Consider the following 18,436-nt stretch of genomic DNA (forward strand, 5'->3'; position numbering starts at 1 on the left):
TGGCATACTTTGGATAGTGAAAAATATTGTTGTTTAATGAAAGTACCATTCCTTACGCCAGAAAGTCATAATGAAATAAGCAACAACAAGAAAAAAACAACATTAGAGAGCGCAATTACGAAATGTTACGTATACGCCGTGTACACAATTGCAAGCTGCCTTTTTCGCTGCCGCCAACGTTAGCCGTGGTTGCCAACTGCCGCCAAAGTAGGTGTACTCACTCGTACGTGCCTGCTGGCTGCTTGCTCAACTGGAGTGTGAAATCTGGAAGCGAATGTGAGCGCCATGTTTACTTTAGCGTAGAATTTCCTGCGATTCTTTTTTCTACACTTTACTTTCTCTTATTTGCCTTTTATTTTTTGCTGTTTTCTTTGTTCTGCCATTTTGCGCGGGTATGTATGTATGTGTAGGTGTGTTTTCTTTTTTCGGAACAAACAAAGCGCCATTTTGCCCTTAGGCAGTGCTAACACCGATGCTTATAAGTACATATTTATACATCCATACACATATGAGAGTGCACATATGTATGTGTGTGTGTGTGTGCTTGCATGCTCGATGTGGATGCATGCTATACTAAATAACATTGACCTTGAATGCAGCAGCGGCGGCAGCAGTACCAGTCGCGTAACGGTACAGCCACGAGGCATCATCCCCAATAACCGACAGACACAATAAACTGACGCTATGGCGGTCATACGCGCAGTCAGCCACACAAAAGGGTAGCAGTTGAGTGTGTATGCACACATACACACACATGAACTCATAGCTGCATCGAGCGCCATGCGCTGGCACACAGTTACATAAATATTAAATAAGAGCACTGTTTGCTATGACTGCTGGCGAATGAAAAGAACACGAAGAATTCATAGCCTTAAGGGCCCTTTTAGGCGGCTGCAAACTGCCATTCAACTTGCCTATCTAAATTATTAAAGCAGTGTAAAAGTGTAAAGAAATAATCGAATTTCTGAAATTACTTTCGTTGCTCTTCTTCTTTTTTTTTGTGAAAAAAATTTGAAAATAGAGAACTTGGTCTTGGAAAACGTCATTTTAGACTGAAAGTTTACCACTTTTTTTGTTGTTGTTGTAAATCATAAATGTAAGTCACCGAATAATAGTAAAATTATTTTGGTATTTCGCAGCCAAAAAGATGTGGAATCGCTTTAACTGTATACGCTTTAAAAAGGCATTTGAAGCTACGCGAAAGAGAAAAGCGATTTTGGTTTTATACTGAGAATAAGTGGAAGCTCCGTTTCCCGGTATAGTTTTAGAATACTGGTCCTTGCATTAATAAAAATAATGCTAAACAATAACGGCAGTTATCATTCCGGTTTAAAGTAGAACCCAAGAAGTCCATTGAGCTTTTCACTCTCAACAAGTCTCACCTTGATGCAGTTGTAGGCTTTTTTGTCGACGGCCAGTTGTCTAATTTTCTTGAGGTAGGCTACGTAAGAATATAATCAGCACTCTAACCTCAATTATCCAGCTAGAGCTTGACTGTGGTTGGAATTTCTTAGATTAAAAATGTGTCTTCGAAAGACAGATCTCAACAGCTAATTGATATTAGACGCCACAATACATTTATGATATCCCATATCTCAGCAGGTTTAAATATGTAATCAACTTTCCTAGGAGCAAATTCAGGCAACTTGTCTAATTCTACACTGGCCACTGCAAGCTGAAGCTGACGGGTCCTACTTCTTGCGCAAATTGCCGGTTTCCAAATATTGATCACATCATCTCACTAGCACCTAGCACTATATTGGACTTATTCACTATGCTGCGGCTAGATGAGTCTTTGTGATTTAGGAGAGGGCACAACAGACCTAAGATCGCGGTACAATTCTCATCTTCTATCTTATCTTAACTGAACAACGTTTACAATTAGCTTTATTACGAAAATTCACGTTCTGTAAAGAATGTGTTTCACGCGCTTCGATAAATTTATGATCAACATTATCGGCCGTAGTAGTAGCGTAGTATTCGCAACACCATCATCCATCTTGAGACCCAGCATTCAATATTCGATAATATTCAACTGAATAGACCACGCCCTGCACGCAGTGAAGAAATTATAGCAGCCGTAGCTGAAAATATACATGAAGACCATGGAGAGTCGATTCGGCGCCGTTCGCAGCAACTTGGCTCATTTTACGTCGCGATCTTCTATATACAAAATTAAGTTTATGCAAGAACTGAAGCCGCTCGACCTTCCCAAGCGACATCGTTTTCCTCTATAGACTCTTGAAAAGTTCCAAGAAGATCCGACGTTTTCGAGCCAGATTTTGTACAGCGATAAGGCCAATCTCTGGCTCACTGAGTATTTAAACAAGCAAAATTGCCACATTTGGGACGAAAAGCAACCTGAAGTTATTGAAGAACTGCGATTTTATTAAGAAAAAATAACGGTTTGATTTGCTTTATTATGGGACAGTGGAACCAGGGGTCTATATTTCTTCAAAAATTATTAGAACGGAACCGTCCATGATAACTGATTATTTGATGTCTAAAATTGAAGCTTGGGATCTCAGCGACCTTTAATTTCAACAAGACGGCGCCATTTCCTATACATCACATGAATCAATGGATTTATTGATCACTTCGGTAATCAGATAATTTCACGCGTTGGGCCGATTGATTGGCCATCAAGATGGTGTGATATCACACCGTTAGACTTTTCCTGTGGGGATATGAAAAGTCTAAAGTCTATGCGGACAATCCCGTCATTCGCCAGTTAACAGACGAAATGCTCGAATGAGTCATCGAAAATTGGATTCCACGGATGGAGCATCTGAAGCGTAGCCTCGGCCAAAATTTGAAAGAGATAATCTTCAAAAAAATATTTCCAAATATTTTTTCTTTACAAAGGTAGGACACCTAGAAATTGATCATCTTTTATAATTATTATGACTTCAACTCCTCTCAAAACAGGTTTGATTGGGGCTAAGTAATTCAAACATATGTCCATTTTTATTCGGCCAAAGGTTATTTAGTCGACAGCATTTGTCAAATAATTTGGAAACTTTTGTAGAGTTCATAAACAATATAATTTTTGTAATTTTTCTGATTATGCTATTGGAATACCTTAAGCTAGATACTAAGCCAAATTGAGTTCGAAATACATTGAAAGTTGTGAAACTGACTTTCTGAAATCATTACTGCTTGGTTTTAGTTTAGAACCATGTGGTAAAGTGTCCGCCAAAATATCCTCACTCTAAATTTCTCATTTAGCGCAAACATATCAATCGTCAAATGCTGCGCACTTTTTCATACTTACCCTATATTTATGTGCGTGAATTTATTTTTTTCTCACTCAACACAACTTTTTCGTGATCCCCTCACAGCCATTACCGCATTAAAAGCCAAAACTAAAAGTAAAGTGAAATTAAAAACCACATATGAACTGCAAACAGTGGTGGCCACCCACTTGCGGTTATGTGGCGGTAAGCCAAGTTATTCCTTTACGTTTTTGGTGAACTAAAACAAAAAAATGATGCCGCTTACCATTTTTCGGCTTATTATTTTCGTATGAACTTTAGTCAAGGGCGAATATGAGGTTAATTAAATAATTTTCAAAACTTATGAAGCGAAGAAACTTTTTTCAACGGAGAGTTAATAATCCTTTTTTACAAATACTTAAATAAAAGCGTAGGTTATAGGTGAATTTATGGGTATAACTTTTATAAAGTTTTCTGGTTACTAAAATTAGAATTATGTAAGTTTACCTGTCGTTAATTTTCCAATCCCTTAGCAGCTAATTTATCGGTTGTCCACTTGAGAATCAACAGAGCGCTGGTGCCCAAATCAAGTCGAAGTCCTCGACTTTTCATTGGCATATTTGACCTTTTTGAAGTATACAAATGGGTAGCCCCTTTCTAACTGGTTATTCTTCTTTATTGACACAGTTATACACTCTTGTAGGAGATTTTACCTTATCTATTCAGCACTGTAGCTCGAATTATTTTCTCCAGCAGTATATTGAAGTAGTTGAACGATAGGCAGTTGCCTTGTCTGAAACCTCATCTGGTATCGAACGGCTCAGAGAGATCCTTCCCGTTGCTTATGGCGCTTTTGGTATTGCTCAACGTTAGTTTACACAGCCGTATTAGTTTTGTGAGGATACCAAATCCAGGCATTGCGGCATAAAGGCAGCTACGTTTCATGCTGTCAAAAGCAGCTTTGAAATTAAGGTACGGATGAATGCCATTTTCAGTGGTAGCTGAAAGGAATGACGATCTTGCTATAAGACCACTGTAATATATTCATAATTGTCAGAGCTCCTTATCTATATTCGGATTTGACTAGAGCTCACATAATTATTGGCATAGTACAAATCTAGGTACTACAATTGCTATTGTTTATGAATTTTTTTTCGCAATGAAGACTCCTTTCCGGAGAAGAACTTTTCGCTAAACGTTCGTTAATAACTCGGTTTGATTGCTAAGGTTCAAGAAGTTGAGCAGTTAACAAATTTTCAGCGATGACCCTATCGAACCATAATTCAATGTCGTTTTCATGATAGTCGGAATTGATTTCAATTGGTGAAACAAGTTTATGGCGATGACAGCCTATCCCGTAGCAGTGTGCAGGAGTGGTTTCAAAGTTTCGAAAGTGATCGGGAAGACATAAGTGACGATCAACATGTGGGCCAATCAAAATCCATGATCACCGGAAATTCCATCGAAACTGTGCATGTATTCATCTAAAATCAGCCAAAACCATAATTGAAATTAATGGAAATGAAATTAAGCATCTTCAAAACATCGAGCACGGTTTGTTTTGCATAAATTGACTGACGACAAAAATTGCGCAGAATCCAACATTCGATTCGACGCGTTTGACCGATTATATGACCAAAATCACATTTTAACCATTAACCACTCCCCGTATTCACTTTATATGGCACCGTGCGACTTCTTCCTTTTCGGAAAAATGCATTTGCTCATGAAAGGAAAGCGTTATGCAGACGTAGAGGCCATTCAAAAGGCTTGAACCAGCATACTGACGGCCATACCGGGCAACGAGCTAAAACACTCGTTCGACATGCTTTTGGACCGTGCAAAAAGCTGTATTGAAGCAGAGGGAGACTATTTTGAATAAAATAAATTGATTTTGCCGAAAAACCCATTTGTTTCGTTTTTTTAAGTTCTGTTTACTTTGGAAAGCACATTGTATTAATTCCTTGCACTTTCAATAATATTTTGATTGTTTCACAACTTTCTAAAGCTCATCTGCATCCATTGCCTTTCACATGCAAAAAAAATTCCTTCATTCAAAAATTCGCAATTTTTACCACAAATAATCAGAATTTTAAGTACTAAAAGAGTGGAGCTCTTTGCTTTTTGAGACTCGAACGCCGATTTCCTCACATTAAAGCACATAATCGGAAAGAGAATATTCGAACAATCTTATTCAAATTATTATTTATTATTTAAAAAGTAGTGTAAAAATTTTATTAACTAATTGGCAACTCCAAATTTTCTGATCTCTAATTGAGGTCCGACTTACTTGCCCTCGTATTTAAAACTTTCAAGTTAGCAGTCTTGACAACAAGAGTATTTTAGACAACGCGTTGACGGAAAAATATGAAGAAAGCTTGTAAAATATCTTTAAAGGCATTGTTTCAGCTTTTTATCCATCTGCAAGAAGTAGTGACTTTTTCTACACAAGTACAAACCCTTCCATTTCCATTTTCCATGTTCAACTTCATACGTATATGGGTATTGACTTATGTATGTGTATTCCAGTTTCACATTTCACTTCTATAGTTTGTTGGTTTCTTTTACTTTTGTTGGAAATATGCATATGAAAAATCAATTTCCCAAATAGTTTTAAAACTACTAAAGTTCCAGTTGTTGACACGAATTTAATTTCACTGATATAATCATTCAACCGTACTCCACAACTTTCACTGTGTTTTCACAGATACCGACGCACATTTGCATTCGGAAGTGAATAGGTAACATATGTACATATGTGTACTTCTAGGAAAATATATCAGCGCCGTTTGCTAGTCAGACAGCGACCTTCAAGCAATAACTGTGTTTTGAAATAAAAACGAAGACGAATTTTGGCAAAGAAGTTGCTATTAGTGCTATAAGCTATAATTTTTATTTGGACAAAATCATCAAAAAAAAAAAGAAAAAAAAGTTAATTATTTTAAGTTTACAGGGTCCGGCGCTCAAAGTGTAGTAAAAGAACCATAAATTCGGTTTGGAAAATTATTTTTATTTATTTTAAAGTACAAAATGTGTGAAAATAATCATAAATTCAGGACCAATTCACTTTTGCTCGATATGACCACCTTTTGCCTTAACTATGGCCTTGAGACGGTCAAAAAACGAATCGCAAGGTGCCCGAATGTGACTTGCCGGTATTTTGGCCCACTCACGGACAACGGCTTTCTTCAGCATCTCGAGACTGGTGTATTTTTACTTCGGACCTTGCTCTCCAAAATGGCACAGAGAGAATAATCCATTGGATTGGCATCTGGTGAATATTGTGTGGTCGTAATGAAGATTCTTGGTTCACTCGCTTTGTGAGACGGTGCTGAGTCTTGTTGACACGTCCATGGTTTGCGACCGAAATGTTGGTTTGCCCTCGGCTTCAAAGCAGCCTCCAGAACACTTTCCCGATAATATGTCGCATTTAATTTGACGCCAGGCTCGATGAAAACATTTGGAGAGCGCCTATCTGCGGTGGCAGCGGCCCAAACCATTATTTATGGCGGGTGCTGCCTCCTTGTGGCCAATCGATGACATAGATTATCGTATGAACGGTCGGTCAAATAAACCCTATCGTTTTGAGAATTTACAAATTGCTCAATTGGAAACATTCGTCAGCAAACACAATGATCGCTTTCGGCCAAGCGAGGCAACTGCTTCCCTCTCTCAAGTTGCTGCTTCGGTGTGAGATCATGGGCCTTTTTGAACTTGTAAGGCTTGACCTTGAACTCATTTTCCAATATGCGTGGGATGCTGCGGTCGGATATTTTCAGTTCTTTGGCCATTTGATTGGCACTTCGTCGTGGATTTCGCTCAAGTCGCTTCTTCACATTCCGAACCATCTCACGTGATGTTGCAGTTTTTTGATGACCACCTCCATGGCGTTTTGCGATGCTACCAGTATCATTGTAACCAGTGATGGTGCGATAAACAAAAACTTTATTCACATAAGGTGTTTGAGCTCACGAATAAGTGCTGGCTGTGATTTTTTAGCTGAATATAAAGCAATCACACTATTATGTTTGAATTTTTAATTCTTGCAGTCCTGCTCTCTGACGGCATTTCAAGCGCCTTGCTGCTGCAGACAAAACCATTGGTTTCCGGACAAGGCAAATCCACAGTTGGTATGGTGAGGAGTGTCGTGTCGCAGCAGAGAGAGACTGTCTACCACGCACGTTACAATTGTCCACAGCACGTTAGGGATGGGATAGAGACCAATAATCGAAGAGATAAGCGAGATGCTTTTGCAGACAAGAAACGATGGAAAGCCCGAAATATGTGAATAGGAAGAGCTTGACAAGCTGACCGACACTGGTAATGCTTGTAAATTCTACGAGAAGATGCGCCGATTAACAGAAGGTTTCAAGACCCCCAGAGGTGATTTAATGATTGATGCCCAGAGCATAATGAAATTATGGAGAGGAAAGACCGATTCCACAATCGATGTCGATGGAGCGAACGTTCCGTTGCCCAACCTTGAAGAAGTTCTAATAGCAACTGCCCGTCGGAAGAACAACTGATAAGGAGCATGCATAAGCTTCTTTGTAGAATATGGTCGGAAGAAAGCATGCCCGACAATTGGAGTTTGAGTGTGCTTTGCCTGCTCGACATCGGATATAAGGTTCTATCGAGTGTACTATATAATAGATTAAAGACCACCGTCAACAAACTGAAAAGGCAATAATTGCGCCGTTAGTTATGCTTTCTACAGACTGGATAAAGAAGAGTAGTAAATGGGTCTGGTAGTGAATGAGGGCAAGACGAAATATCTCCTGTCATCAAACAAACCGTCGACGAACTATCGACTTTGGTCCAACGTCACCCTTGACCGTCATAACTTCGAAGTCGTAGATAATTTCGTCTGGCTTTGAACCAGTATTAACATCAACAAAAATGACAGCTTCGCAAACCAACGCAGAATAACTCTTACTAACAGGTGCTACTTCGAACTGAGTGCGCAACTGAGAAGTAAAGTCCTCCCTCAAAGTCACTTATCATCTCCATATAGCAGATGTGGCGCATAGGCATGGTCGATGACAACATCTGATGAGTCGACGTTACGAGTTTTCGAGAGAATGGTTCTGCGGAAGATTTATGGTCCTTTGTGGGGAATACCGCAGTCGATGGAACGATGAGCTGTATGAGATATATGTACTACAACTGTCAATGTGTTTTAACGTGAGTATCTGCCATTTGTAGTCTCAAATCCACGGTGTTTTCTATTGCTAGAAACACGTAGATCAGTATAATGCGCCGATCAACGCCCCAAGGACAGGTGCATGCACAACACCATACCATGAGAGAACCAAAGCATAGTGCTCCACATACATCTATACCTTGGTTCCAATCGGTTCGGGTGAAAACCAAAGGAACACCCTAGCCACCTTGGTCGGGTACGAGGCCTACCCAAACCTCTGCCGTACTCTGGGTCCGACACCCGGCCACGATGCGACTCCACATTGGACAAAAGTCCTTCCTGCATTTAGGTTTAAACCACAGCCATCACGAATCTCCTAAAAGGGCGAAACCCAATGAGCAGATCGGAGCGAACTCCAAGGGCAAACTGCTCCCCGTGGTATCCATGTTTCAGTCTTTGGTGTGACCTGTAGACCACAGTGTTACCTGTGATCTACTGCCAGTCGGGGACCCTAAGAACTCATAGGAATTCCTAAGGACCCGGCTGTATGATGTATTGTACATCATTTCATTTTTGTGTTTGTTATATAATCGCAAACCCATTCAAAGAATATGATATCATATCAATATAGCACTTTTCTGACATCTCTGACCATGCCGACATTCAATTAAACCAGACATGTGAATGTCGGACATAGTGCATTTGGATTTTAGTCGCCTCTTACGACAGGCATGCCTTACCGCGGGATATTCTTTTCCCAACCACGCAGGGAACAATGGGATTTTAGTCGCCTTTACGACAGGCATGCCTTACCGCGGGAATATTCTCTATCCCCCTCCCCGCAGGGGGATATATGTACTACAATATTAACATAGGCTACGCTGGCTAGGTCATGTCGTCCGAATGGATGAAGAGGCTCCAGCTCTGAAAGTATTCGACACAGAACCCGCCGGAGGAAACAGAGGAAGAGGAAGACCTCCTCTTCGTTGGAAAGACCAGGTGGAATCTCCAATTGGCGCCAAACAGCGAAAAAGAAGAACGACGTATGCGGTGTCTACGTCAATAAAAAAGAAGAATTCAAATCAAATCTAATATCCATTTTAGTAATTATTCACGATTACTGATTTATCATTTAAAAATTTTCAGCGGCTTAATTATCAGCCAAATCTTGATTTTTTAGGTTGGCTCCATCAATGGAATTTCGACTGTGAATATTTAAAGTTCGTAATACCAAAAAATTGGATTGATCTGAGGTTGAATTATTTCGGTAGGACGCCTAACCTTTTACCACTAAACAAATAAAACCTGGACAGGTATACCAAATTAAAGATTCCATCACAGACAGACTGTCCCTCGGTATCTAACTAGTAACGTTCTTGGCAAGAATTTGTTAAAGTGGACTATCTGAGCTGAAAACATTTCCTCGTCCTTTAAAATTCTATAAAGCTCTAAATTATTTTGACCCATGCTGAGAACCAGTTGGATTAATAAAATTTTAGGTGGCTCGGATGGCTTCTTTTAAACTTGTACATATATCCCACGTTCGCAAATAATATAGATCAGTAGCTTTATAAAAACTGCATAGCAACTAGTTTCGTAACTACTTCCAAATAATATTGTAAGTAAGACGAAAACAAGCCCTTTAGGGCAACATTTACAGAAATTCAATGCTGGCAAGCCAATCGTCAACATAACTGTAACAACTGTACCTATTTATTCTGTAAATAGCTAGTACCTGGCAGTGCTGCTCCGCGCTTTTCGTTGTATTTATACGCGTTGGTGCATATGTACGTAGACTCTGTGTCTTGTGGACACATTACGGTAAATTTGATTTGCAATTTTAATGCAATTTAATTCGTGTAAATTTCATATTTTTCACAACACCTTGCAGTTGAATTGACACAAATGTATGCAGCACAGCGAATGCTAATGTCCCAGAGGGGTCGGTAGGTAGTGGTAGCCATCGGCCAACAACAACAAAGTTGTGAAAAATATTTTTCTTATACACAAAATTGCATATGAGAGCTTTTTGATGCTTCAGCGCCATAAGTAGTTGTACATGCATACATACATACATGTATATATATGTGTGTAAGTATATGTATATGTACAGCGCCGCTTCGTCCCTTCGGTGTGCGGCAAATCAAAACTCACTTTGACAGCGCCGATTCAAAATAAATTGAATGTAATTTCATATAGAATAGTTTTGCACACTCACGTGCAAACGCATAGATATTTATATTACAAACTTATTTAATATTTACTTGCTGTCAACTTACGACATATTTTTTCAAGCAATCTACTTATTTCGCTTTTCGTTTCTTAATTTATTTTTATTTTCTCTTCATACGTTTTTTCGTTGGCGAACTAATGCATGCAGTGGCTACGAAAATATGCGTACATTTGTTTATGTAAATAAGTGAATGTTTAAAGCTCAGTGTAATTCAAGATAGACACAGTTTTCCTATTAATAGCATTAAACTCGTGGAAGTTATGCAGCAAATACATTGTGCCAAAAAAAATACCTGGAAATTCTAAAGAAAATACAAAATATTTAATTATTCATAAATATTAATTTTTTCATCTACAAAGTAATCCCCACCAGATGTAATACACTTATGTCTTCGATTTTTCAGTCTTCGAAACACTTTTTGGGATGCCTTCAGCTCCTTCAGCGAATTTTGTTTTATCTCCTTGGTCGACGGAAAACGGAGCAAAATCTGGCGAATACGGTAGTTGATCGATATAGTGGTAACAATTGGCTCCTGTGTACCCATAATTTTGAAATACAGGGTAGGCCATTTAAAGTTGACCCATTTGTTTCTAAAAAAAAAGAACAAAAGAAAACAATGTTTTTTGTTCATTTCAAAAATAATTTATTTTGTCCAAGGGGATTTGTTTCAGCTAATATTTAAAAATTAGATCGCGTAAATGGGCACCTTTAGCTTTGACAGCTAAATGCACTCTTTTTTCGACATTTTCCATGACTTTGGCCAATGTTTCGGATGATATGGCGGCTGTTTCACGTCGAATGTTGGCTTTCAGTTGAGCTAAGGTCTTTGGCTTATTAGCGTATACCTTGGATTTCAAATAACCCCACAAATAAAAGTCTGGTGGCGTCAAATCTGGTGATCTCGGTGGCCAGTCAACATCACCATTTTTCGATATCAATCGCCCGGGGAAAAATGGTCGCAATAAATTGATTGTTGGTCGAGCTGTATGGCATGTAGCCCCGTCCTGTTGAAACCAGAAGTTATCCATGTCATTTTCGCGAATAATGGGTATCACAAAATCCGTTATCATGGCTCGATAACGCTCACCATTGACTGTTGTCGTGGCTCCATCATCGTCTTCGAAAAAATACGGTCCGATGATCATATTCGCGCAAACACCGCACCAAACTGTTACTTTTTGGTCGTAAAGAGGCTGTTCTTCAATTAATTGAGGATTTTCGGTGGCATAAAATCGGCAATTTTGCTTGTTTACGCCTCCATTCAACGAGAAATGTGCCTCGTCTGACATGATGAGTTTTCGCCAAAAGTCAAGTTCGTTTTCAGCCATTTCGATGGCCCATTTGCCAAAATTAAGGCGTCGCGGATAATCAGCTGGGTTTAGTTTTTGTGCCATTTGAATTTTATATGGAAACATCTTCAAATCTTTATGAATTATGCGTCGGAGAGTGGTGCGAGAGATGTCTAATTCCTGAGAGCGGCAATAACTCGATGTCGATGGAGTCTCCTCAATACTGGCTCGTACAGCTTCGATATTTTCATCAGAACGTCTTGTGCGTTGTCTGGATGCATGACTGGCATTACTGAGTTTACCGGTGTTCACAAATTTTGCGTATAAAGACTTAATTGTGTTCTTAACTGGATCACTTTTCACTTTATTTTTTTTGCGAAACGCACGTTGAGTTAACACAATTGAAAAGTTATTTTGAATATAAAGCTGAACAATTTCAGCGCGTTCTTTTGGAGTGTACTGTTCCATGGTATAAATTGTCTTCGAATGACGCTTCTAACGCGGTATGACATTAGCCGATTTGTCAGCGCTGTTAAAAGTTACAGCGTTGCCAGATGGGTCAACTTTAAATGGCCTACCCTGTAGTAGACGTGGCACCGCCCTCTAATAGATTTATTGTATGTACATATCTCACAAACCGTTCAATACAGAAATATCGAATTCGATGGATAGAAATTTTATGAGAACCTCTACCGATAGTCTGAAAGGGAATGAAATCTGAGCAATACCCCGCTCACCGTGCTGTTAAAAACTACTAAAAGCGCAACAAATCACTAACTAATTGCGCCGGAAACACAAAATTATACACCCGAGATGGTATGAGAAGGCTTTATAAGAGCCTGAGTAAAAAATTTGACGATGGGTGTGGCACCATAAATGTAAACATAAATAAAATTGCTTTGATTCCAGTCCTCTCGTTGACGTATTTCCTTTTCTTTGATTCCTGCAAGTTACATCGGGTCATGCTATTCCTTTTTGGAAAGCTCATTTCACGCGCTAACACGTGTTTGCTTGATTGTCGTTTCTTTAAGTCGTTCGTGAGTTATAGCGTCGCAAACATTGAGCAAAATAAAGAGAAAATACGGCATATTTTACAGTACTACTACGATAAAGGCAAAAATGCATCTCAAGCCGCCAATAAAATGAATGAGGAGTTTATGGACCCGTTCAGTTTCCATTTTCACCGCACAACGATGGCTTAAACGTTTTCGTTCTGGTGGTCGAAGATGTGTCACGCTCCGGAAGGCCTGTCGTCGAAAATTGCGATAAAATCTCTGAATTGGTCGAAAGAGACCGGCATAGTAGTCATCAAACCGTTATAAACCATTTGAAGAAGCTTGGAGTCACTAAGAAGCTCGATGTATGGGTGCCACACGAATTGATTCAATAAAAATACCGCAAGACTTTTTTGAAAACCCAATATAAATGATCAAGATGACGAGAGGAGTTGTAATCCGGGTGACTGTCTGCATATCCGTCCGACCGTCCGTCTGTGCAAGCTGTAACTTGATTAAAAATTGAGATATCTCCATGAAACTTGGGATGTGGAATCACTGCCACGCCACAAATCGCCATTAACCGAAAACATAACTAAGCACTTAATTAAGATATAAAGCTGTGAGTTGATACAGAGGATTGCAGTAGCAAAGGGGTACCTGTGGGCAAACGTTTTTGAAAATGTGGGCGTGGCTGCCCTCTAACAAGTTAAATGTATATATCTTCTAAACCACTCAAGCTACAACAACTAAATTCGCTGAATACAAATCCTACAAGAACATTTATCGACAGTATGAAAATTGGTGAAATCGAAGGATAGCCCTGTCTACTCCCCGCCTTATATCGGCACTGTTAAAAACTACTAAAAGCGCGATAAATCAATAACTAAATAAACCAGAAACATTAAAGTTTACCACCGAGATTGTATAAGAGTTTAATGGGCGCCGTTGTCAAAATTGGATATGGATATCTAATAAAAACTGTTCAAGCCCCTAGGTAAAGAATATTTAGACTGCTGCTTATGTTGACTTTTGATCGAAAATGTCGGTCAATGTGTGATGTATATGACTGAAATTAAGGGATACTCCTTCTCTTATAATGGTAGGTCTGTATGTAAAAAATTGGTTTGAATCAGACCAATACTTCTCTTAGCCCCCATATACTTAATAAAAAGATTTTTAAACTTTTGGTTGACTTTGTACCGCATATAACGGCCAATATGTGAGTTATCTCAATGAAAATGAGAGATCGTATTTTACTCATATTATAACAGTGTGCCTAAAATAAATAAGTTTGAGCAAAAACTTGGCCTAGCTCCTATATAACTAATGGGTTTACACCTTAAAGTATTTCCCTGGCTTAAATTCTTGCAAGTTGCAAGCATATAAAATGTACGTCAGTACAATACGTTTTCTTCTAAAAAAAAGTTTAGAGCTTTCAAGAAGGAAAGAAGAGTGGATGCCAAAGTCAGAAGTCGCATTCTTATATCAGGCCACTAAAGCGTATGCTGTCATACAAACTGAACGACTTAAATCAAGACGTTGTATGAAAACTTTTTTATCTTGTTTGCCATATACATATGTACACTAGCAACCCGCCCCGGCTTCACACAGGTATTAAACAATTATTTCAAAAGTTATATTTTTGTAGAGTCATTTGCGTGGAGTCATTAAAACTTAGTTAAATTAAAGAAATTCGAACATCGAAGTATACTTTTTGTATTATTTTTATTTTTTTTTTTTATTTTTTTTTTTGTAAAAAGGTCTTTACTATATAGTTTACTTTCTCTACTCGTGCAAAATAATTTATTGAATCAGAGCTTCCCTGTGAACGATATTTTACGTTAATTTATTTTATGGAGCAATATAAATTGATTTTCAGGATCTCCGGTGTATCAGATGTATCGCAGACCAACATACAATTGGCCATTAGTGAAACATTCTTTTCGTAGGTCAATCCCTTAACCTTAGGACTTGTGTATAATTATAGTTTTCACTGGAAATTGAAGCCGTTTAATTGGGAATGGCAGATCACTTAGAATCATTGGAGTCCTGGGTTATGAGCTAGTTGACCAGCTGCTGGACTGGTGATAATGGTTGCTGCAATTAAATTATCCTTCAATTCCTTAATAAGCAGCCTCGTCCCGTTGTACATGCTTGGAGGACTTAAATTGCTCAACAGCATAATTAGAATTCCAATTTTTAAAGCCAATGAAATTCCTTTTCGTCCAAATTTACGATGACAGTTGTCCCGCTCATGAGAGCAGAGGAACTTCTAAGGTCTTTTAAATAGTCTGTCCACGGCCTCTATATGTGTTTTATGGCTCATGGTGCATTCCTCTCACATAATCAATTAGGCGTCTTGCAATAATTAACCAAGCGCATTTTTGCGGATACAAAATATTGATTGTTGTTCAAGATTTATGGATAACGGAAATTTAAAAGATGAATGAACAGTTTGCCATCCTTTAGAACAGTTGCAGCAATTCCTGACAAAGCAACTGCTATCGCTATCTTCCCTGATTGCCTTATTTTAGCAAGTATTCAATTTGTAAGAAACGCCTTAGATCTGGCGCATTCAAAAAAAAAGTTCGTTTTGTTATTATTCACGCAATAACTACAGCCCTTATGCAGCGTTGCAGCTTAGCTAAATGTTAAATAACATTCTCTGTCTAAATTTAATATTCCCTGTTATAAGTAAGTAGTGATTTTTCTTTAAATTTACGCTCGTAAGTTGGTTAAAAATTAATATTTATGAATTTTACAAACCATCCTCATTGGATTACCTTCAAAATGGTTCAGGCTATTTTTCATTTGATGCAACGGTTTACTCAGCTATGGCGAACAGAAAAATATCCAACTTATTTTTATATATATGATATATATTCACCCATATTTACCGCGTGGAAAACAGGATTCTGTTCATTTTGACATTTTCTACTGATTTGAGAACATATCTTTAAATTCTCTTGCAATTACACACTTTTTAGGGTCTCTGGTTGAATTTAACTGCTGAGCATTCATGATGAGATCTTTTGAAGTTCGGTGCATTCAGACACTATGAAATTATTAACAACTTCAAAACGTAAACGTTTTCTTCACATATTTAATTTTTTTAAACACAAATCTGCCGACTATTCATTAAAATGTCATAATTTACTCATACAAATGAATTCGCTTGGAATCCAATATTTACTCATCATTTTATGTTGCCGTAAAAAAATCATTGCAAAAAATTTCTCGCACTGACTACGTGTCCTTTTCAAAATGCATACATATTTATGTTAGCCGATACCGTTATCGAATTGCGAACAGCAACAAAAATACCAATATTGTCCTGCAGCAGCCCAGTGTTGCATAGCAATCAGCGAAGCGTGTAAAAGTGAAAAGATAACTGCACTACATTTCACTGTCCCAGAGTGGAATCTCGCAGATTACAAACGCATGAGTTGGCAAAAAATAAACAAGAATAATAAAAAAATCGCGAAAACTGAACTAACAAAACTAGCGGGATGAGTTGAGAACATATAGAAAATGTGTATGGCAAATTTCAAATAATTTTTTAAATTTTTTATTAGTTTGTCTGTTCGATTTTTACTCTTGCCTTTTGCGACTGTTTCACTTCTAATTCGAACCAAAGATAACAATCGCATTTATCTGGCTTCTCATTCGTCAGTGAATTTCTATGAGCACCAAAGCTCACTGGTAAATAGTACCGAGCGTTATTAAGCACATATCTATCAACGGTACATACATTATGGAAGCATACTTGTGCTATAATTATAATTATAGCGTTAGCAACCAGCTGAGTTAGTTGTTAGCAAGCTAATTTGCTTTAACAACGTTCGCTTCTGTGATTGCCTTATCCGCTCTGTGCTCAACTATTTGCTTATGCAAGTTGAGAAAACGCGCACGAAGTTTAGTTAGATAAGGTGCTAAGTAAGTTGAGCTAATGACTATTCAAATCAAGGTATCTAAACCATACAAATTAAGGCGTGAGTGTGAAGAAAATAAAGTAGCGAATGATGAGAGTGCAAAGTTGTGGGTGAGTGAGATAAGCGGCATGAAGAATATGGTGCTAAGGCAAAAAGAGAAGTAATTAAAGATATAAAAGGAGCTGTAGAGGTAGAAATCTGAGAAATTATGTATGTTTTAAGAGTCATTAAATAGCTCATTGTTTGATTATCAACGACAAACTGAAATTATTCTTTTGCTAACATTTTATATGTCTGACTAGAAATCAAAGCTCTAAAGAAGATCTGGTTTTGTTACAATCTCTGCTGATACTGCATTCATCTTATTCTTGATTTACCTGAAAAGGCAGTATTTTTCTGAGATCCCCTGAATATGCACGTTAGAGCGGGTTGATATTTTTTTCTATAAGAACGGTTATGCGGGAAATGTTCTACAGATCAATCTGAATAACTTTGCCTAAGAGACTATGAGTCTAAAACCGATTTCGAGCCAGCGAAGTTTAAAAATCGGTTGTACGGGAGTTATGTGATATAGTTGTGCGATCTGAGTGATTCCGCCTATTGATTATTAGAATATTAAAATGTACATACGTATTTAGTCAAAAACTTACGAACAACTATTTATGATCCCTAAAATACGTCTCAAACATCGCTAGCTCGAAACCGGTTTTAGAACCGAAGTCTCTTTTGCAAAGTTGTTCAAATTATCCGTAAAACATTTCATGCATACGCGCTTTCTTCGTTTGTTTTTGGCTTCCTGTAGATCGACCCGCTATAATACTTGTACCTTATCCTCAAAAATCCAAAATGGATAAATGGTGTTTCTGAGTTTTAGACCAATTCCATGTCTTGCATGCAAAGTTATTATATCTGTTTTAAATTCAAACTCTTTCTAGCAGATTTCAAGGTTTTAGCTGAATGATTTCGCAGAATGAACTTTTCTCATATCATTATTACTGCATTACCGGGTGCATGCCTTTTTATCCCGTTATGGTTTCTTTCTTCGACATTTAGGTCTCATGAGAACATAGTGAAACTAAAAAAGTTTGTTCTTTTAGTCGAGCGGAAACTCTAGAGGCGCTTCAGTAAAGAAAATCATTATCTATGAACTGAAAGATATTATTTTAGGTCAGTAATTTCGGGGAGCTCTTAAAATATTTTACGGTGACACTCTTGCAGATTTTTGAGAGCTTGAGAGATTTTCGCAACACAAAAAATTTTAAAGTAACGAATTCTGTATTTAGAAACCTGTTTTCACTTTAAGTTCAAATTCTTTCTGACTGCCGAATAGATATACAAAAATTCTAAGCAAGATATCTAAAAAACTTTCCCCTTCCTAACTGAATTTTTCGACAAATTTTCAACTAATATCGAAACCACCGTATTCGCCTGATGTAGATCCGTGTGACTTTGGCTATTCAGCAAACTCAAACAGCTCCGTTTTAAGTCAATTAAAGATATTAAACGTGAATCGCTAAGCGCATTGAAGGCTATTCCGGAAATTGAATTTAACAACTGTTTCGAGGATTGGAAAAAACGTTGGCACAAGTGAATTGGAGCCAAGGAGGATTGTTTTAAGAGGGACGA

The 18,436-nt window shown here is 38.0% G+C and overlaps 1 protein-coding gene across 1 annotated transcript in view; it reads left to right on the forward strand.

Moving 5' to 3' along the window:
* Positions 1-18,436, forward strand: part of LOC105228708 (uncharacterized) — a 142,265-nt gene that overhangs the window by 27,283 nt on the left and 96,546 nt on the right. The window lies entirely within an intron of this gene.

This window comes from Bactrocera dorsalis, chromosome 3 (genome assembly GCF_023373825.1).
Source record: "Bactrocera dorsalis isolate Fly_Bdor chromosome 3, ASM2337382v1, whole genome shotgun sequence".
Classification (NCBI taxonomy): domain Eukaryota; kingdom Metazoa; phylum Arthropoda; class Insecta; order Diptera; family Tephritidae; genus Bactrocera; species Bactrocera dorsalis.